Below are 23206 nucleotides of genomic sequence, written 5' to 3'. Positions count from 1 at the left end.
ATGTTATTACTGTCTAAGCATCGCAAAGCTGTATGCGTAAAGGCGTCTGACGTCACAGTGGCTTGCCTGAAACAAAGGAATTAGAGAAACATGTGCTTACAGGGGCGTCGAACCGGCTTGTCCCCCTGATGGAGCAAAGTTGCTACAGTGACAAAGACAAGCTCCGCGCTCATGGGCAATTTATATGGGGCAACTGTGCTGCGAGTATCTAAGCAGTCGTCGTGCATGGATAAAATGCAATGTTTCAAACAGATCTGATGAATTCACCTACTTTGAAAAAGTGTGCGTAAAGGGAGTCCTTTTGACACAAAGCGAAAATCTACAGTCAAGCGTCAATCAGCAGACACCCGTGTGTTCTTTAGTCATGAGCCTGTTGTCAAAACGGCAGAAAAAAATGGTCACAAACGAAATATTGTTTCTACACTTAAAATGAACAAAGAAAAAATGAGCTAGCCTGATATAAGTCATGTTCATGACGATGCAAATGTAACGAGATTTCAAACTGTTCTGTTGCACACGTTGGGACTCATTTTATTTTTCTACAAGAATCATTTGTCATGACGGGAATCGAACCCGGGCCACCCTGCGTTACAAGGCAGATTCCTATCCGCTAGACCATTTGGGAAGATTTCATATGTAGACCCTAAGATATCTCAGTGTCATTTCGATGAGGTCTGTAGCAGAGGCCATAGAGCACACCAAACAAATAATCATGTGTTTAAATATCCTTGTCGTTTTGAAAAATTACCATTGTCACCTACACAGGAATGCCATGCGGCCAACATTGAAGAAATGTGCTTCTCAAATCTGTCATTAACACTGTTTTCCACACGCTTTTTTCATTGCATTGCCATATAATCAATTGGTCATTGATGCGTCACGAATAACGACAATGCGTCGAAAATTAAAGAAATGTAAACATGAATTATGTTATTACTGTCTAAGCATCGCAAAGCTGTATGCGCAAAGGCGTCTGACGTCACTGTGGCTTGCCTAAAACAAAGGAATTAGAGAAACATGTGCTTACAGGGGCGTCGAACCGGCTTGTCCCCCTGATGGAGCAAAGTTGCTACAGTCACAAAGACAAGCTCCGCGCTCATGGGCAATTTATATGGGGCAACTGTGCTGCGAGTATCTAAGCAGTCGTCGTGCATGGATAAAATGCAATGTTTCAAACAGATCTGATGAATTAACCTACTTTGAAAAAGTGTGCGTTAAGGGAGTCCTTTTGACACAAAGCGAAAATCTACAGTCAAGCGTCAATCAGCAGACAGCCGTGTGTTCTTTAGTCATGAGCCTGTTGTCAAAACGGCAGAAAAAAATGGTCATAAACGAAATATTGTTTCTACACTTAAAATGAACAAAGAAAAAATGAGCTAGCCTGATATAAGTCATGTTCATGACGATGCAAATGTAACGAGATTTCGAACTTTTCTGTTGCACACGTTGGGACTCATTTTATTTTTCTACAAGAATCATTTGCCATGACGGGAATCGAACCCGGGCCGCCCTGCGTTACAAGGCAGATTCCTATCCGCTAGACCATTTGGGAAGATTTCATATGTAGACCCTAAGATATCTAAGTGTCATTTCGATGAGGTCTGTAGCAGAGGCCATAGAGCACACCAAACAAATAATCATGTGTTTAAATATCCTTGTCGTTTTGAAAAATTACCATTGTCACCTGCACAGGAATGCCATGAGGCCAACATTGAAGAAATGTGCTTCTCAAATCTGTCATTAACACTGTTTTCCACACGCTTTTTTCATTGCATTGCCATATAATCAATTGGTCATTGATGCGTCACGAATAACGACAATGCGTCGAAAATTAAAGAAATGTAAACATGAATTATGTTATTACTGTCTAAGCATCGCAAAGCTGTATGCTCAAAGGCGTCTGACGTCACTGTGGCTTGCCTGAAACAAAGGAATTAGAGAAACATGTGCTTACAGGGGCGTCGAACCGGCTTGTCCCCCTGATGGAGCAAAGTTGCTACAGTGACAAAGACAAGCTCCGCGCTCATGGGCAATTTATATGGGGCAACTGTGCTGCGAGTATCTAAGCAGTCGTCGTGCATGGATAAAATGCAATGTTTCAAACAGATCTGATGAATTCACCTACTTTGAAAAAGTGTGCGTTAAGGGAGTCCTTTTGACACAAAGCGAAAATCTACAGTCAAGCGTCAATCAGCAGACAGCCGTGTGTTCTTTAGTCATGAGCCTGTTGTCAAAACGGCAGAAAAAAATGGTCACAAACGAAATATTGTTTCTACACTTAAAATGAACAAAGAAAAAATGAGCTAGCCTGATATAAGTCATGTTCATGACGATGCAAATGTAACGAGATTTCGAACTGTTCTGTTGCACACGTTGGGACTCATTTTATTTTTCTACAAGAATCATTTGCCATGACGGGAATCGAACACGGGCCGCCCTGCGTTACAAGGCAGATTCCTATCCGCTAGACCATTTGGGAAGATTTCATATGTAGACCCTAAGATATCTAAGTGTCATTTCGATGAGGTCTGTAGCAGAGGCCATAGAGCACACCAAACAAATAATCATGTGTTTAAATATCCTTGTCGTTTTGAAAAATTACCATTGTCACCTGCACAGGAATGCCATGCGGCCAACATTGAAGAAATGTGCTTCTCAAATCTGTCATTAACACTGTTTTCCACACGCTTTTTTCATTGCATTGCCATATAATCAATTGGTCATTGATGCGTCACGAATAACGACAATGTGTCGAAAATTAAAGAAATGTAAACATGAATTATGTTATTACTGTCTAAGCATCGCAAAGCTGTATGCGTAAAGGCGTCTGACGTCACAGTGGCTTGCCTGAAACAAAGGAATTAGAGAAACATGTGCTTACAGGGGCGTCGAACCGGCTTGTCCCCCTGATGGAGCAAAGTTGCTACAGTGACAAAGACAAGCTCCGCGCTCATGGGCAATTTATATGGGGCAACTGTGCTGCGAGTATCTAAGCTGTCGTCGTGCATGGATAAAATGCAATGTTTCAAACAGATCTGATGAATTCACCTACTTTGAAAAAGTGTGCGTTAAGGGAGTCCTTTTGACACAAAGCGAAAATCTACAGTCAAGCGTCAATCAGCAGACAGCCGTGTGTTCTTTAGTCATGAGCCTGTTGTCAAAACGGCAGAAAAAAATGGTCACAAACGAAATATTGTTTCTACACTTAAAATGAACAAAGAAAAAATGAGCTAGCCTGATATAAGTCATGTTCATGACGATGCAAATGTAACGAGATTTCGAACTGTTCTGTTGCACACGTTGGGACTCATTTTATTTTTCTACAAGAATCATTTGCCATGACGGGAATCGAACCCGGGCCGCCCTGCGTTCCAAGGCAGATTCCTATCCGCTAGACCATTTGGGAAGATTTCATATATGCACCCTAAGATATCTAAGTGTCATTTCGATGAGGTCTGTAGCAGAGGCCATAGAGCACACCAAACAAATAATCACGTGTTTAAATATCCTTGTCGTTTTGAAAAATTACCATTGTCACCTGCACAGGAATGCCATGAGGCCAACATTGAAGAAATGTGCTTCTCAAATCTGTCATTAACACTGTTTTCCACACGCTTTTTTCATTGCATTGCCATATAATCAATTGGTCATTGATGCGTCACGAATAACGACAATGCGTCGAAAATTAAAGAAATGTAAACATGAATTATGTTATTACTGTCTAAGCATCGCAAAGCTGTTGCGCAAAGGCGTCTGACGTCACTTTGGCTTGCCTGAAACAAAGGAATTAGAGAAACATGTGCTTACAGGGGCGTCGAACCGGCTTGTCCCCCTGATGGAGCAAAGTTGCTACAGTGACAAAGACAAGCTCCGCGCTCATGGGCAATTTATATGGGGCAACTGTGCTGGGAGTATCTAAGCAGTCGTCGTGCATAGATAAAATGCAATGTTTCAAACAGATCTGATGAATTCACCTACTTTGAAAAAGTGTGCGTTAAGGGAGTCCTTTTGACACAAAGCGAAAATCTACAGTCAAGCGTCAATCAGCAGACAGCCGTGTGTTCTTTAGTCATGAGCCTGTTGTCAAAACGGCAGAAAAAAATGGTCACAGACGAAATATTGTTTCTACACTTAAAATGAACAAAGAAAAAATGAGCTAGCCTGATATAAGTCATGTTCATGACGATGCAAATGTAACAAGATTTCAAACTGTTCTGTTGCACACGTTGGGACTCATTTTATTTTTCTACAAGAATCATTTGCCATAAAGGGAATCGAACCCGGGCCGCCCTGCGTTACATGGCAGATTCCTATCCGCTAGACCATTTGGGAAGATTTCATATGTAGACCCTAAGATATCTAAGTGTCATTTCAATGAGGTCTGTAGCAGAGGCCATAGAGCACACCAAACAAATAATCATGTGTTTAAATATCCTTGTCGTTTTGAAAAATTACCATTGTCACCTGCACAGGAATGCCATGCGGCCAACATTGAAGAAATGTGCTTCTCAAATCTGTCATTAACACTGTTTTCCACACGCTTTTTTCATTGCATTGCCATATAATCAATTGGTCATTGATGCGTCACGAATAACGACAATGCGTCGAAAATTAAAGAAATGTAAACATGAATTATGTTATTACTGTCTAAGCATCGCAAAGCTGTTGCGCAAAGGCGTCTGACGTCACTTTGGCTTGCCTGAAACAAAGGAATTAGAGAAACATGTGCTTACAGGGGCGTCGAACCGGCTTGTCCCCCTGATGGAGCAAAGTTGCTACAGTGACAAAGACAAGCTCCGCGCTCATGGGCAATTTATATGGGGCAACTGTGCTGCGAGTATCTAAGCAGTCGTCGTGCATAGATAAAATGCAATGTTTCAAACAGATCTGATGAATTCACCTACTTTGAAAAAGTGTGCGTTAAGGGAGTCCTTTTGACACAAAGCGAAAATCTACAGTCAAGCGTCAATCAGCAGACAGCCGTGTGTTCTTTAGTCATGAGCCTGTTGTCAAAACGGCAGAAAAAAGTGGTCACAGACGAAATATTGTTTCTACACTTAAAATGAACAAAGAAAAAATGAGCTAGCCTGATATAAGTCATGTTCATGACGATGCAAATGTAACAAGATTTCAAACTGTTCTGTTGCACACGTTGGGACTCATTTTATTTTTCTACAAGAATCATTTGCCATAAAGGGAATCGAACCCGGGCCGCCCTGCGTTACAAGGCAGATTCCTATCCGCTAGACCATTTGGGAAGATTTCATATGTAGACCCTAAGATATCTAAGTGTCATTTCAATGAGGTCTGTAGCAGAGGCCATAGAGCACACCAAACAAATAATCATGTGTTTAAATATCCTTGTCGTTTTGAAAAATTACCATTGTCACCTGCACAGGAATGCCATGCGGCCAACATTGAAGAAATGTGCTTCTCAAATCTGTCATTAACACTGTTTTCCACACGCTTTTTTCATTGCATTGCCATATAATCAATTGGTCATTGATGCGTCACGAATAACGACAATGCGTCGAAAATTAAAGAAATGTAAACATGAATTATGTTATTACTGTCTAAGCATCGCAAAGCTGTATGCGTAAAGGCGTCTGACGTCACAGTGGCTTGCCTGAAACAAAGGAATTAGAGAAACATGTGCTTACAGGGGCGTCGAACCGGCTTGTCCCCCTGATGGAGCAAAGTTGCTACAGTGACAAAGACAAGCTCCGCGCTCATGGGCAATTTATATGGGGCAACTGTGCTGCGAGTATCTAAGCAGTCGTCGTGCATAGATAAAATGCAATGTTTCAAACAGATCTGATGAATTCACCTACTTTGAAAAAGTGTGCGTTAAGGGAGTCCTTTTGACACAAAGCGAAAATCTACAGTCAAGCGTCAATCAGCAGACAGCCGTGTGTTCTTTAGTCATGAGCCTGTTGTCAAAACGGCAGAAAAAAATGGTCACAAACGAAATATTGTTTCTACACTTAAAATGAACAAAGAAAAAATGAGCTAGCCTGATATAAGTCATGTTCATGACGATGCAAATGTAACGAGATTTCGAACTGTTCTGTTGCACACGTTGGGACTCATTTTATTTTTCTACAAGAATCATTTGCCATGACGGGAATCGAACCCGGGCCGCCCTGCGTTACGAGGCAGATTCCTATCCGCTAGACCATTTGGGAAGATTTCATATGTAGACCCTAAGATATCTAAGTGTCATTTCGATGAGGTCTGTAGCAGAGGCCATAGAGCACACCTAACAAATAATCATGTGTTTAAATATCCTTGTCGTTTTGAAAAATTACCATTGTCACCTGCACAGGAATGCCATGCGGCCAACATTGAAGAAATGTGCTTCTCAAATCTGTCATTAACACTGTTTTCCAGACGCTTTTTTCATTGCATTGCCATATAATCAATTGGTCATTGATGCGTCACGAATAACGACAATGCGTCGAAAATTAAAGAAATGTAAACATGAATTATGTTATTACTGTCTAAGCATCGCGAAGCTGTATGCGTAAAGGCGTCTGACGTCACAGTGGCTTGCCTGAAACAAAGGAATTAGAGAAACATGTGCTTACAGGGGCGTCGAACCGGCTTGTCCCCCTGATGGAGCAAAGTTGCTACAGTGACAAAGACAAGCTCCGCGCTCATGGGCAATTTATATGGGGCAACTGTGCTGCGAGTATCTAAGCAGTCGTCGTGCATAGATAAAATGCAATGTTTCAAACAGATCTGATGAATTCACCTACTTTGAAAAAGTGTGCGTTAAGGGAGTCCTTTTGACACAAAGCGAAAATCTACAGTCAAGCGTCAATCAGCAGACAGCCGTGTGTTCTTTAGTCATGAGCCTGTTGTCAAAACGGCAGAAAAAAATGGTCACAAACGAAATATTGTTTCTACACTTAAAATGAACAAAGAAAAAATGAGCTAGCCTGATATAAGTCATGTTCATGACGATGCAAATGTAACAAGATTTCAAACTGTTCTGTTGCACACGTTGAGACTCATTTTATTTTTCTAGAAGAATCATTTGCCATGACGGGAATCGAACCCGAGCCGCCCTGCGTTACAAGGCAGATTCCTATCCGCTAGACCATTTGGGAAGATTTCATATGAAGACCCTAAGATATCTAAGTGTCATTTCGATGAGGTCTGTAGCAGAGGCCATAGAGCACACCAAACAAATAATCATGTGTTTAAATATCCTTGTCGTTTTGAAAAATTACCATTGTCACCTGCACAGGAATGCCATGCGGCCAACATTGAAGAAATGTGCTTCTCAAATCTGTCATTAACACTGTTTTCCACACGCTTTTTTCATTGCATTGCCATATAATCAATTGGTCATTGATGCGTCACGAATAACGACAATGCGTCGAAAATTAAAGAAATGTAAACATGAATTATGTTATTACTGTCTAAGCATCGCAAAGCTGTTGCGCAAAGGCGTCTGACGTCACTTTGGCTTGCCTGAAACAAAGGAATTAGAGAAACATGTGCTTACAGGGGCGTCGAACCGGCTTGTCCCCCTGATGGAGCAAAGTTGCTACAGTGACAAAGACAAGCTCCGCGCTCATGGGCAATTTATATGGGGCAACTGTGCTGCGAGTATCTAAGCAGTCGTCGTGCATAGATAAAATGCAATGTTTCAAACAGATCTGATGAATTCACCTACTTTGAAAAAGTGTGCGTTAAGGGAGTCCTTTTGACACAAAGCGAAAATCTACAGTCAAGCGTCAATCAGCAGACAGCCGTGTGTTCTTTAGTCATGAGCCTGTTGTCAAAACGGCAGAAAAAAATGGTCACAGACGAAATATTGTTTCTACACTTAAAATGAACAAAGAAAAAATGAGCTAGCCTGATATAAGTCATGTTCATGACGATGCAAATGTAACAAGATTTCAAACTGTTCTGTTGCACACGTTGGGACTCATTTTATTTTTCTACAAGAATCATTTGCCATAAAGGGAATCGAACCCGGGCCGCCCTGCGTTACAAGGCAGATTCCTATCCGCTAGACCATTTGGGAAGATTTCATATGTAGACCCTAAGATATCTAAGTGTCATTTCAATGAGGTCTGTAGCAGAGGCCATAGAGCACACCAAACAAATAATCATGTGTTTAAATATCCTTGTCGTTTTGAAAAATTACCATTGTCACCTGCACAGGAATGCCATGCGGCCAACATTGAAGAAATGTGCTTCTCAAATCTGTCATTAACACTGTTTTCCACACGCTTTTTTCATTGCATTGCCATATAATCAATTGGTCATTGATGCGTCACGAATAACGACAATGCGTCGAAAATTAAAGAAATGTAAACATGAATTATGTTATTACTGTCTAAGCATCGCAAAGCTGTTGCGCAAAGGCGTCTGACGTCACTTTGGCTTGCCTGAAACAAAGGAATTAGAGAAACATGTGCTTACAGGGGCGTCGAACCGGCTTGTCCCCCTGATGGAGCAAAGTTGCTACAGTGACAAAGACAAGCTCCGCGCTCATGGGCAATTTATATGGGGCAACTGTGCTGCGAGTATCTAAGCAGTCGTCGTGCATAGATAAAATGCAATGTTTCAAACAGATCTGATGAATTCACCTACTTTGAAAAAGTGTGCGTTAAGGGAGTCCTTTTGACACAAAGCGAAAATCTACAGTCAAGCGTCAATCAGCAGACAGCCGTGTGTTCTTTAGTCATGAGCCTGTTGTCAAAACGGCAGAAAAAAATGGTCACAGACGAAATATTGTTTCTACACTTAAAATGAACAAAGAAAAAATGAGCTAGCCTGATATAAGTCATGTTCATGACGATGCAAATGTAACAAGATTTCAAACTGTTCTGTTGCACACGTTGGGACTCATTTTATTTTTCTACAAGAATCATTTGCCATAAAGGGAATCGAACCCGGGCCGCCCTGCGTTACAAGGCAGATTCCTATCCGCTAGACCATTTGGGAAGATTTCATATGTAGACCCTAAGATATCTAAGTGTCATTTCAATGAGGTCTGTAGCAGAGGCCATAGAGCACACCAAACAAATAATCATGTGTTTAAATATCCTTGTCGTTTTGAAAAATTACCATTGTCACCTGCACAGGAATGCCATGCGGCCAACATTGAAGAAATGTGCTTCTCAAATCTGTCATTAACACTGTTTTCCACACGCTTTTTTCATTGCATTGCCATATAATCAATTGGTCATTGATGCGTCACGAATAACGACAATGCGTCGAAAATTAAAGAAATGTAAACATGAATTATGTTATTACTGTCTAAGCATCGCAAAGCTGTATGCGTAAAGGCGTCTGACGTCACAGTGGCTTGCCTGAAACAAAGGAATTAGAGAAACATGTGCTTACAGGGGCGTCGAACCGGCTTGTCCCCCTGATGGAGCAAAGTTGCTACAGTGACAAAGACAAGCTCCGCGCTCATGGGCAATTTATATGGGGCAACTGTGCTGCGAGTATCTAAGCAGTCGTCGTGCATAGATAAAATGCAATGTTTCAAACAGATCTGATGAATTCACCTACTTTGAAAAAGTGTGCGTTAAGGGAGTCCTTTTGACACAAAGCGAAAATCTACAGTCAAGCGTCAATCAGCAGACAGCCGTGTGTTCTTTAGTCATGAGCCTGTTGTCAAAACGGCAGAAAAAAATGGTCACAAACGAAATATTGTTTCTACACTTAAAATGAACAAAGAAAAAATGAGCTAGCCTGATATAAGTCATGTTCATGACGATGCAAATGTAACGAGATTTCGAACTGTTCTGTTGCACACGTTGGGACTCATTTTATTTTTCTACAAGAATCATTTGCCATGACGGGAATCGAACCCGGGCCGCCCTGCGTTACGAGGCAGATTCCTATCCGCTAGACCATTTGGGAAGATTTCATATGTAGACCCTAAGATATCTAAGTGTCATTTCGATGAGGTCTGTAGCAGAGGCCATAGAGCACACCTAACAAATAATCATGTGTTTAAATATCCTTGTCGTTTTGAAAAATTACCATTGTCACCTGCACAGGAATGCCATGCGGCCAACATTGAAGAAATGTGCTTCTCAAATCTGTCATTAACACTGTTTTCCACACGCTTTTTTCATTGCATTGCCATATAATCAATTGGTCATTGATGCGTCACGAATAACGACAATGCGTCGAAAATTAAAGAAATGTAAACATGAATTATGTTATTACTGTCTAAGCATCGCGAAGCTGTATGCGTAAAGGCGTCTGACGTCACAGTGGCTTGCCTGAAACAAAGGAATTAGAGAAACATGTGCTTACAGGGGCGTCGAACCGGCTTGTCCCCCTGATGGAGCAAAGTTGCTACAGTGACAAAGACAAGCTCCGCGCTCATGGGCAATTTATATGGGGCAACTGTGCTGCGAGTATCTAAGCAGTCGTCGTGCATAGATAAAATGCAATGTTTCAAACAGATCTGATGAATTCACCTACTTTGAAAAAGTGTGCGTTAAGGGAGTCCTTTTGACACAAAGCGAAAATCTACAGTCAAGCGTCAATCAGCAGACAGCCGTGTGTTCTTTAGTCATGAGCCTGTTGTCAAAACGGCAGAAAAAAATGGTCACAAACGAAATATTGTTTCTACACTTAAAATGAACAAAGAAAAAATGAGCTAGCCTGATATAAGTCATGTTCATGACGATGCAAATGCAACGAGATTTCGAACTGTTCTGTTGCACACGTTGGGACTCATTTTATTTTTCTACAAGAATCATTTGCCATGACGGGAATCGAACCCGGGTCGCCCTGCGTTACAAGGCAGATTCCTATCCGCTAGACCATTTGGGAAGATTTCATATGTGCACCCTAAGATATCTAAGTGTCATTTCGATGAGGTCTGTAGCAGAGGCCATAGAGCACACCAAACAAATAATCATGTGTTTAAATATCCTTGTCGTTTTGAAAAATTACCATTGTCACCTGCACAGGAATGCCATGCGGCCAACATTGAAGAAATGTGCTTCTCAAATCTGTCATTAACACTGTTTTCCACACGCTTTTTTCATTGCATTGCCATATAATCAATTGGTCATTGATGCGTCACGAATAACGACAATGCGTCGAAAATTAAAGAAATGTAAACATGAATTATGTTATTACTGTCTAAGCATCGCAAAGCTGTATGCGCAAAGGGGTCTGACGTCACTGTGGCTTGCCTGAAACAAAGGAATTAGAGAAACATGTGCTTTCAGGGGCGTCGAACCGGCTTGTCCCCCTGATGGAGCAAAGTTGCTACAGTGACAAAGACAAGCTCCGCGCTCATGGGCAATTTATATGGGGCAACTGTGCTGCGAGTATCTAAGCAGTCGTCGTGCATGGATAAAATGCAATGTTTCAAACAGATCTGATGAATTCACCTACTTTGAAAAAGTGTGCGTTAAGGGAGTCCTTTTGACACAAAGCGAAAATCTACAGTCAAGCGTCAATCAGCAGACAGCCGTGTGTTCTTTAGTCATGAGCCTGTTGTCAAAACGGCAGGAAAAAATGGTCACAAACGAAATATTGTTTCTACACTTAAAATGAACAAAGACAAAATGAGCTAGCCTGATATAAGTCATGTTCATGACGATGCAAATGTAACGAGATTTCGAACTGTTCTGTTGCACACGTTGAGACTCATTTTATTTTTCTACAAGAATCATTTGCCATGACGGGAATCGAACCCGGGCCGCCCTGCGTTACAAGGCAGATTCCTATCCGCTAGACCATTTGGGAAGATTTCATATGTGCACCCTAAGATATCTAAGTGTCATTTCGATGAGGTCTGTCGCAGAGGCCATAGAGCACACCAAACAAATAATCATGTGTTTAAATATCCTTGTCGTTTTGAAAAATTACCATTGTCACCTGCACAGGAATGCCATGCGGCCAACATTGAAGAAATGTGCTTCTCAAATCTGTCATTAACACTGTTTTCCACACGCTTTTTTCATTGCATTGCCATATAATCAATTGGTCATTGATGCGTCACGAATAACGACAATGCGTCGAAAATTAAAGAAATGTAAACATTAATTATGTTATTACTGTCTAAGCATCGCAAAGCTGAATGCGTAAAGGCGTCTGACGTCACAGTGGCTTGCCTGAAACAAAGGAATTAGAGAAACATGTGCTTACAGGGGCGTCGAACCGGCTTGTCCCCCTGATGGAGCAAAGTTGCTACAGTGACAAAGACAAGCTCCGCGCTCATGGGCAATTTATATGGGGCAACTGTGCTGCGAGTATCTAAGCAGTCGTCGTGCATGGATAAAATGCAATGTTTCAAACAGATCTGATGAATTCACCTACTTTGAAAAAGTGTGCGTTAAGGGAGTCCTTTTGACACAAAGCGAAAATCTACAGTCAAGCGTCAATCAGCAGACAGCCTTGTGTTCTTTAGTCATGAGCCTGTTGTCAAAACGGCAGAAAAAAATGGTCACAAACGAAATATTGTTTCTACACTTAAAATGAACAAAGAAAAAATGAGCTAGCCTGATATAAGTCATGTTCATGACGATGCAAATGTAACGAGATTTCGAACTGTTCTGTTGCACACGTTGGGACTCATTTTATTTTTCTACAAGAATCATTTGCCATGACGGGAATCGAACTCCGGCCTCCCTGCGTTACAAGGCAGATTCCTATCCGCTAGACCATTTGGGAAGATTTCATATGTAGACCCTAAGATATCTAAGTGTCATTTCGATGAGGTCTGTAGCAGAGGCCATAGAGCACACCAAACAAATAATCATGTGTTTAAATATCCTTGTCGTTTTGAAAAATTACCATTGTCACCTGCACAGGAATGCCATGCGGCCAACATTGAAGAAATGTGCTTCTCAAATCTGTCATTAACACTGTTTTCCACACGCTTTTTTCATTGCATTGCCATAAAATCAATTGGTCATTGATGCGTCACGAATAACGACAATGCGTCGAAAATTAAAGAAATGTAAACATGAATTATGTTATTACTGTCTAAGCATCGCAAAGCTGTATGCGCAAAGGCGTCTGACGTCACGGTGGCTTGTCTGAAACAAAGGAATTAGAGAAACATGTGCTTACAGGGGCGTCGAACCGGCTTGTCCCCATGATGGAGCAAAGTTGCTACAGTCACAAAGACAAGCTCCGCGCTCATGGGCAATTTATATGGGGCAACTGTGCTGCTAGTATCTAAGCAGTCGTCGTGCATGGATAAAATGCAATGTTTCAATCAGATCTGATGAATTCACCTTCTTTGAAAAAGTGTTCGTTAAGGGAGTCCTTTTGACACAAAGCGAAAATCTACAGTCAAGCGTCAATCAGCAGACACCCGTGTGTTCTTTAGTCATGAGCCATTTGTCAAAACGGCAGAAAAAAATGGTCAGTAACGAAATATTGTTTGTACACTTAAAATGAACAAAGAAAAAATGAGCTAGCCTGATATAAGTCATGTTCATGACGATGCAAATGTAACGAGATTTCAAACTGTTCTGTTGTACACGTTGAGACTCATTTTATTTTTCTACAAGAATCATTTGCCATGACGGGAATCGAACCCGGGCCGCCCTGCGTTACAAGGCAGATTCCTATCCGCTAGACCATTTGGGAAGATTTCATATGTAGACCCTAAGATATCTAAGTGTCATTTCGACGAGGTCTGTAGCAGAGGCCATAGAGCACACCAAACAAATAATCATGTTTTTAAATATCCTTGTCGTTTTGAAAAATTACCATTGTCACCTGCACAGGAATGCCATGCGGCCAACATTGAAGAAATGTGCTTCTCAAATCTGTCATTAACACTGTTTTCCAAACGCTTTTTTCACTGCATTGCCATATAATCAATTGGTCATTGATGCATCACGAATAACGACAATGCGTCGAAAATTAAAGAAATGTAAACATGAATTATGTTATTACTGTCTAACCATCGCAAAGCTGTATGCGTAAAGGCGTCTGACGTCACAGTGGCTTGCCTGAAACAAAGGAATTAGAGAAACATGTGCTTACAGGGGCGTCGAACCGGCTTGTCCCCCTGATGGAGCAAAGTTGCTACAGTGACAAAGACAAGCTCCGCGCTCATGGGCAATTTATATGGGGCAACTGTGCTGCGAGTATCTAAGCAGTCGTCGTGCATGGATAAAATGCAATGTTTCAAACAGATCTGATGAATTCACCTACTTTGAAAAAGTGTGCGTTAAGGGAGTCCTTTTGACACAAAGCGAAAATCTACAGTCAAGCGTCAATCAGCAGACAGCCGTGTGTTCTTTTGTCATGAGCCTGTTGTCAAAACGGCAGAAAAAAATGGTCACAAAAGAAATATTGTTTCTACACTTAAAATGAACAAAGAAAAAATGAGCTAGCCTGATATAAGTCATGTTCATGACGATGCAAATGTAACGAGATTTCAAACTGTTCTGTTGCACACGTTGGGACTCATTTTATTTTTCTACAAGAATCATTTGCCATGACGGGAATCGAACCCAGGCCGCCCTGCGTTACAAGGCAGATTCCTATCCGCTAGACCATTTGGGAAGATTTCATATGTAGACCCTAAGATATCTAAGTGTCATTTCGATGAGGTCTGTAGCAGATGCCATAGAGCACACCAAACAAATAATCATGTGTTTAAATATCCTTGTCGTTTTGAAAAATTACCATTGTCACCTGCACAGGAATGCCATGCGGCCAACATTGAAGAAATGTCCTTCTCAAATCTGTCATTAACACTGTTTTCCACACGCTTTTTTCATTGCATTGCCATATAATCAATTGATCATTGATGCGTCACGAATAACGACAATGCGTCGAAAATTAAAGAAATGTAAACATGAATTATGTTATTACTGTCTAAGCATCGCAAAGCTTTATGCGTAAAGGCGTCTGACGTCACAGTGGCTTGCCTGAAACAAAGGAATTAGAGAAACATGTGCTTACAGGGGCGTCGAACCGGCTTGTCCCCCTGATGGAGCAAAGTTGCTACAGTGACAAAGACAAGCTCCGCGCTCATGGGCAATTTATATGGGGCAACTGTGCTGCGAGTATCTAAGCAGTCGTCGTGCATGGATAAAATGCAATGTTTCAAACAGATCTGATGAATTCACCTACTTTGAAAAAGTGTGCGTTAAGGGAGTCCTTTTGACACAAAGCGAAAATCTACAGTCAAGCGTCAATCAGCAGACACCCGTGTGTTCTTTAGTCATGAGCCATTTGTCAAAACGGCAGAAAAAAATGGTCACTAACGAAATATTGTTTCTACACTTAAAATGAACAAAGAAAAAATGAGCTAGCCTGATATAAGTCATGTTCATGACGATGCAAATGTAACGAGATTTCAAACTGTTCTGTTGCACACGTTGAGACTCATTTTATTTTTCTACAAGAATCATTTGCCATGACGGGAATCGAACCCGGGCCGCCCTGCGTTACAAGGCAGATTCCTATCCGCTAGACCATTTGGGAAGATTTCATATGTAGACCCTAAGATATCTAAGTGTCATTTCGACGAGGTCTGTAGCAGAGGCCATAGAGCACACCAAACAAATAATCATGTGTTTAAATATCCTTGTCGTTTTGAAAAATTACCATTGTCACCTGCACAGGAATGCCATGCGGTCAACATTGAAGAAATGTGCTTCTCAAATCTGTCATTAACACTGTTTTCCACACGCTTTTTTCATTGCATTGCCATATAATCAATTGGTCATTGATGCGTCACGAATAACGACAATGCGTCGAAAATTAAAGAAATGTAAACATGAATTATGTTATTACTGTCTAAGCATCGCAAAGCTGTATGCGTAAAGGCGTCTGACGTCACAGTGGCTTGCCTGAAACAAAGGAATTAGAGAAACATGTGCTTACAGGGGCATCGAACCGGCTTGTCCCCCTGATGGAGCAAAGTTGCTACAGTGACAAAGACAAGCTCCGCGCTCATGGGCAATTTATATGGGGCAACTGTGCTGCGAGTATCTAAGCAGTCGTCGTGCATGGATAAAATGCAATGTTTCAAACAGATCTGATGAATTCACCTACTTTGAAATAGTGTGCGTTAAGGGAGTCCTTTTGACACAAAGCGAAAATCTACAGTCAAGCGTCAATCAGCAGACACCCGTGTGTTCTTTAGTCATGAGCCATTTGTCAAAACGGCAGAAAAAATTGGTCACTAACGAAATATTGTTTCTACACTTAAAATGAACAAAGAAAAAATGAGCTAGCCTGATATAAGTCATGTTCATGACGATGCAAATGTAACGAGATTTCAAACTGTTCTGTTGCACACGTTGGGACTCATTTTATTTTTCGACAAGAATCATTTGCCATGACGGGAATCGAACCCGGGCCGCCCTGCGTTACAAGGCAGATTCCTATCCGCTAGACCATTTGGGAAGATTTCATATGTAGACCCTAAGATATCTAAGTGTCATTTCGACGAGGTCTGTAGCAGAGGCCATAGAGCACACCAAACAAATAATCATGTGTTTAAATATCCTTGTCGTTTTGAAAAATTACCATTGTCACCTGCACAGGAATGCCATGCGGCCAACATTGAAGAAATGTGCTTCTCAAATCTGTCATTAACACTGTTTTCCACACGCTTTTTTCATTGCATTGCCATAAAATCAATTGGTCATTGATGCGTCACGAATAACGACAATGCGTCGAAAATTAAAGAAATGTAAACATGAATTATGTTATTACTGTCTAAGCATCGCAAAGCTGTATGCGCAAAGGCGTCTGACGTCACGGTGGCTTGTCTGAAACAAAGGAATTAGAGAAACATGTGCTTACAGGGGCGTCGAACCGGCTTGTCCCCATGATGGAGCAAAGTTGCTACAGTCACAAAGACAAGCTCCGCGCTCATGGGCAATTTATATGGGGCAACTGTGCTGCGAGTATCTAAGCAGTCGTCGTGCATGGATAAAATGCAATGTTTCAAACAGATCTGATGAATTCACCTTCTTTGAAAAAGTGTTCGTTAAGGGAGTCCTTTTGACACAAAGCGAAAATCTACAGTCAAGCGTCAATCAGCAGACACCCGTGTGTTCTTTAGTCATGAGCCATTTGTCAAAACGGCAGAAAAAAATGGTCACTAACGAAATATTGTTTGTACACTTAAAATGAACAAAGAAAAAATGAGCTAGCCTGATATAAGTCATGTTCATGACGATGCAAATGTAACGAGATTTCAAACTGTTCTGTTGCACACGTTGGGACTCATTTTATTTTTCTACAAGAACCATTTGCCATGACGGGAATCGAACCCAGGCCGCCCTGCGTTACAAGGCAGATTCCTATCCGCTAGACCATTTGGGAAGATTTCATATGTAGACCCTAAGATATCTAAGTGTCATTTCGATGAGGTCTGTAGCAGAGGCCATAGAGCACACCAAACAAATAATCATGTGTTTAAATATCCTTGTCGTTTTGAAAAATTACCATTGTCACCTGCACAGGAATGCCATGCGGCCAACATTGAAGAAATGTCCTTCTCAAATCTGTCATTAACACTGTTTTCCACACGCTTTTTTCATTGCATTGCCATATAATCAATTGATCATTGATGCGTCACGAATAACGACAATGCGTCGAAAATTAAAGAAATGTAAACATGAATTATGTTATTACTGTCTAAGCATCGCAAAGCTTTATGCGTAAAGGCGTCTGACGTCACAGTGGCTTGCCTGAAACAAAGGAATTAGAGAAACATGTGCTTACAGGGGCGTCGAACCGGCTTGTCCCCCTGATGGAGCAAAGTTGCTACAGTGACAAAGACAAGCTCCGCGCTCATGGGCAATTTATATGGGGCAACTGTGCTGCGAGTATCTAAGCAGTCGTCGTGCATGGATAAAATGCAATGTTTCAAACAGATCTGATGAATTCACCTACTTTGAAAAAGTGTGCGTTAAGGGAGTCCTTTTGACACAAAGCGAAAATCTACAGTCAAGCGTCAATCAGCAGACACCCGTGTGTTCTTTAGTCATGAGCCATTTGTCAAAACGGCAGAAAAAAATGGTCACTAACGAAATATTGTTTCTACACTTAAAATGAACAAAGAAAAAATGAGCTAGCCTGATATAAGTCATGTTCATGACGATGCAAATGTAACGAGATTTCAAACTGTTCTGTTGCACACGTTGAGACTCATTTTATTTTTCTACAAGAATCATTTGCCATGACGGGAATCGAACCCGGGCCGCCCTGCGTTACAAGGCAGATTCCTATCCGCTAGACCATTTGGGAAGATTTCATATGTAGACCCTAAGATATCTAAGTGTCATTTCGACGAGGTCTGTAGCAGAGGCCATAGAGCACACCAAACAAATAATCATGTGTTTAAATATCCTTGTCGTTTTGAAAAATTACCATTGTCACCTGCACAGGAATGCCATGCGGTCAACATTGAAGAAATGTGCTTCTCAAATCTGTCATTAACACTGTTTTCCACACGCTTTTTTCATTGCATTGCCATATAATCAATTGGTCATTGATGCGTCACGAATAACGACAATGCGTCGAAAATTAAAGAAATGTAAACATGAATTATGTTATTACTGTCTAAGCATCGCAAAGCTGTATGCGTAAAGGCGTCTGACGTCACAGTGGCTTGCCTGAAACAAAGGAATTAGAGAAACATGTGCTTACAGGGGCATCGAACCGGCTTGTCCCCCTGATGGAGCAAAGTTGCTACAGTGACAAAGACAAGCTCCGCGCTCATGGGCAATTTATATGGGGCAACTGTGCTGCGAGTATCTAAGCAGTCGTCGTGCATGGATAAAATGCAATGTTTCAAACAGATCTGATGAATTCACCTACTTTGAAATAGTGTGCGTTAAGGGAGTCCTTTTGACACAAAGCGAAAATCTACAGTCAAGCGTCAATCAGCAGACACCCGTGTGTTCTTTAGTCATGAGCCATTTGTCAAAACGGCAGAAAAAATTGGTCACTAACGAAATATTGTTTCTACACTTAAAATGAACAAAGAAAAAATGAGCTAGCCTGATATAAGTCATGTTCATGACGATGCAAATGTAACGAGATTTCAAACTGTTCTGTTGCACACGTTGGGACTCATTTTATTTTTCGACAAGAATCATTTGCCATGACGGGAATCGAACCCGGGCCGCCCTGCGTTACAAGGCAGATTCCTATCCGCTAGACCATTTGGGAAGATTTCATATGTAGACCCTAAGATATCTAAGTGTCATTTCGACGAGGTCTGTAGCAGAGGCCATAGAGCACACCAAACAAATAATCATGTGTTTAAATATCCTTGTCGTTTTGAAAAATTACCATTGTCACCTGCACAGGAATGCCATGCGGTCAACATTGAAGAAATGTGCTTCTCAAATCTGTCATTAACACTGTTTTCCACACGCTTTTTTCATTGCATTGCCATATAATCAATTGGTCATTGATGCGTCACGAATAACGACAATGCGTCGAAAATTAAAGAAATGTAAACATGAATTATGTTATTACTGTCTAAGCATCGCAAAGCTGTATGCGTAAAGGCGTCTGACGTCACAGTGGCTTGCCTGAAACAAAGGAATTAGAGAAACATGTGCTTTCAGGGGCGTCGAACCGGCTTGTCCCCCTGATGGAGCAAAGTTGCTACAGTGACAAAGACAAGCTCCGCGCTCATGGGCAATTTATATGGGGCAACTGTGCTGCTAGTATCTAAGCAGTCGTCGTGCATGGATAAAATGCAATGTTTCAAACAGATCTGATGAATTCACCTACTTTGAAAAAGTATGAGTTAAGGGAGTCCTTTTGATACAAAGCGAAAATCTACAGTCAAGCGTCAATCAGCAGACAGCCGTGTGTTCTTTAGTCATGAGCCTGTTGTCAAAACGGCAGAAAAAAATGGTCACAAACGAAATATTGTTTCTACACTTAAAATGAACAAAGAAAAAATGAGCTAGCCTGATATAAGTCATGTTCATGACGATGCAAATGTAACGAGATTTCAAACTGTTCTGTTGCACACGTTGGGACTCATTTTATTTTTCGACAAGAATCATTTGCCATGACGGGAATCGAACCCGGGCCGCCCTGCGTTACAAGGCAGATTCCTATCCGCTAGACCATTTGGGAAGATTTCATATGTAGACCCTAAGATATCTAAGTGTCATTTCGATGAGGTCTGTAGCAGAGGCCATAGAGCACACCAAACAAATAATCATGGGTTTAAATATCCTTGTCGTTTTGAAAAATTACCATTGTCACCTGCACAGGAATGCCATGCGGCCAACATTGAAGAAATGTGCTTCTCAAATCTGTCATTAACACTGTATTCCACACGCGTTTTTCATTGCATTGCCATATAATCAATTGGTCATTGATCCGTCACGAATAACGACAATGCGTCGAAAATTAAAGAAATGTAAACATGAATTATGTTATTACTGTCTAAGCATCGCAAAGCTGTATGCGTAAAGGCGTCTGACGTCACAGTGGCTTGCCTGAAACAAAGGAATTAGAGAAACATGTGCTAACAGGGGCGTCGAACCGGCTTGTCCCCCTGATGGAGCAAAGTTGCTACAGTGACAAAGACAAGCTCCGCGCTCATGGGCAATTTATATGGGGCAACTGTGCTGCGAGTATCTAAGCAGTCGTCGTGCATGGATAAAATGCAATGTTTCAAACAGATCTGATGAATTCACCTACTTTGAAAAAGTGTGCGTTAAGGGAGTCCTTTTGACACAAAGCGAAAATCTACAGTCAAGCGTCAATCAGCAGACACCCTTGTGTTCTTTAGTCATGAGCCATTTGTCAAAACGGCAGAAAAAAATGGTCACTAACGAAATATTGTTTCTACACTTAAAATGAACAAAGAAAAAATGAGCTAGCCTGATATAAGTCATGTTCATGACGATGCAAATGTAACGAGATTTCAAACTGTTCTGTTGCACACGTTGGGACTCAATTTATTTTTCTACAAGAATCATTTGCCATGACGGGAATCGAACCCGGGCCGCCCTGCGTTACAAGGCAGATTCCTATCCGCTAGACCATTTGGGAAGATTTCATATGTAGACCCTAAGATATCTAAGTGTCATTTCGACGAGGTCTGTAGCAGAGGCCATGGAGCACACCAAACAAATAATCATGTGTTTAAATATCCTTGTCGTTTTGAAAAATTACCATTGTCACCTGCACAGGAATGCCATGCGGCCAACATTGAAGAAATGTGCTTCTCAAATCTGTCATTAACACTGTTTTCCACACGCTTTTTTCACTGCATTGCCATATAATCAATTGGTCATTGATGCGTCACGAATAACGACAATGCGTCGAAAATTAAAGAAATGTAAACATGAATTATGTTATTACTGTCTAAGCATCGCAAAGCTGTATGCGTAAAGGCGTCTGACGTCACAGTGGCTTGCCTGAAACAAAGGAATTAGAGAAACATGTGCTTACAGGTGCGTCGAACCGGCTTGTCCCCCTGATGGAGCAAAGTTGCTACAGTGACAAAGACAAGCTCCGCGCTCATGGGCAATTTATATGGGGCAACTGTGCTGCGAGTATCTAAGCAGTCGTCGTGCATGGATAAAATGCAATGTTTCAAACAGATCTGATGAATTCACCTACTTTGAAAAAGTGTGCGTTAAGGGAGTCCTTTTGACACAAAGCGAAAATCTACAGTCAAGCGTCAATCAGCAGACAGCCGTGTGTTCTTTAGTCATGAGCCTGTTGTCAAAACGGCAGAAAAAAATGGTCACAAACGAAATATTGTTTCTACACTTAAAATGAACAAAGACAAAATGAGCTAGCCTGATATAAGTCATGTTCATGACGATGCAAATGTAACCAGATTTCGAACTGTTCTGTTGCACACGTTGGGACTCATTTTATTTTTCTACAAGAATCATTTGCCATGACGGGAATCGAACCCGGGCCGCCCTGCGTTGCAAGGCAGATTCCTATCCGCTAGACCATTTGGGAAGATTTCATATGTAGACCCTAAGATATCTAAGTGTCATTTCGATGAGGTCTGTAGCAGAGGCCATAGAGCACACCAAACAAATAATCATGGGTTTAAATATCCTTGTCGTTTTGAAAAATTACCATTGTCACCTGCACAGGAATGCCATGCGGCCAACATTGAAGAAATGTGCTTCTCAAATCTGTCATTAACACTGTATTCCACACGCGTTTTTCATTGCATTGCCATATAATCAATTGGTCATTGATGCGTCACGAATAACGACAATGCGTCGAAAATTAAAGAAATGTAAACATGAATTATGTTATTACTGTCTAAGCATCGCAAAGCTGTATGCGTAAAGGCGTCTGACGTCACAGTGGCTTGCCTGAAACAAAGGAATTAGAGAAACATGTGCTAACAGGGGCGTCGAACCGGCTTGTCCCCCTAATGGAGCAAAGTTGCTACAGTGACAAAGACAAGCTCCGCGCTCATGGGCAATTTATATGGGGCAACTGTGCTGCGAGTATCTAAGCAGTCGTCGTGCATGGATAAAATGCAATGTTTCAAACAGATCTGATGAATTCACCTACTTTGAAAAAGTGTGCGTTAAGGGAGTCCTTTTGACACAAAGCGAAAATCTACAGTCAAGCGTCAATCAGCAGACACCCGTGTGTTCTTTAGTCATGAGCCATTTGTCAAAACGGCAGAAAAAAATGGTCACTAACGAAATATTGTTTCTACACTTAAAATGAACAAAGAAAAAATGAGCTAGCCTGATATAAGTCATGTTCATGACGATGCAAATGTAACGAGATTTCAAACTGTTCTGTTGCACACGTTGGGACTCAATTTATTTTTCTACAAGAATCATTTGCCATGACGGGAATCGAACCCGGGCCGCCCTGCGTTACAAGGCAGATTCCTATCCGCTAGACCATTTGGGAAGATTTCATATGTAGACCCTAAGATATCTAAGTGTCATTTCGACGAGGTCTGTAGCAGAGGCCATGGAGCACACCAAACAAATAATCATGTGTTTAAATATCCTTGTCGTTTTGAAAAATTACCATTGTCACCTGCACAGGAATGCCATGCGGCCAACATTGAAGAAATGTGCTTCTCAAATCTGTCATTAACACTGTTTTCCACACGCTTTTTTCACTGCATTGCCATATAATCAATTGGTCATTGATGCGTCACGAATAACGACAATGCGTCGAAAATTAAAGAAATGTAAACATGAATTATGTTATTACTGTCTAAGCATCGCAAAGCTGTATG

The 23206-nt window shown here is 41.3% G+C and overlaps 1 pseudogene across 1 annotated transcript in view; it reads right to left on the bottom strand.

Annotated features, from left to right (window-relative positions):
• Positions 1-22160, bottom strand: part of LOC310802303 (cytochrome P450 3A27-like) — a 170259-nt pseudogene extending 148099 nt beyond the window's left edge. Inside the window, exon 1 of the transcript in view lies at positions 22150-22160. The product of the transcript in view is annotated as a cytochrome P450 3A27-like (transcript). The remainder of the gene's footprint in view (positions 1-22149) is intronic.
• Between the last annotated feature and the right edge of the window lie 1046 nt (positions 22161-23206).

The sequence above is a fragment of the Argentina silus genome, assembly GCF_951799395.1.
Source record: "Argentina silus genome assembly, chromosome: 3".
Taxonomy (NCBI): domain Eukaryota; kingdom Metazoa; phylum Chordata; class Actinopteri; order Argentiniformes; family Argentinidae; genus Argentina; species Argentina silus.
The sequence above is the reverse complement of the archived record's forward strand: the minus strand, read 5'-3'. Positions and strand labels throughout refer to the sequence as shown.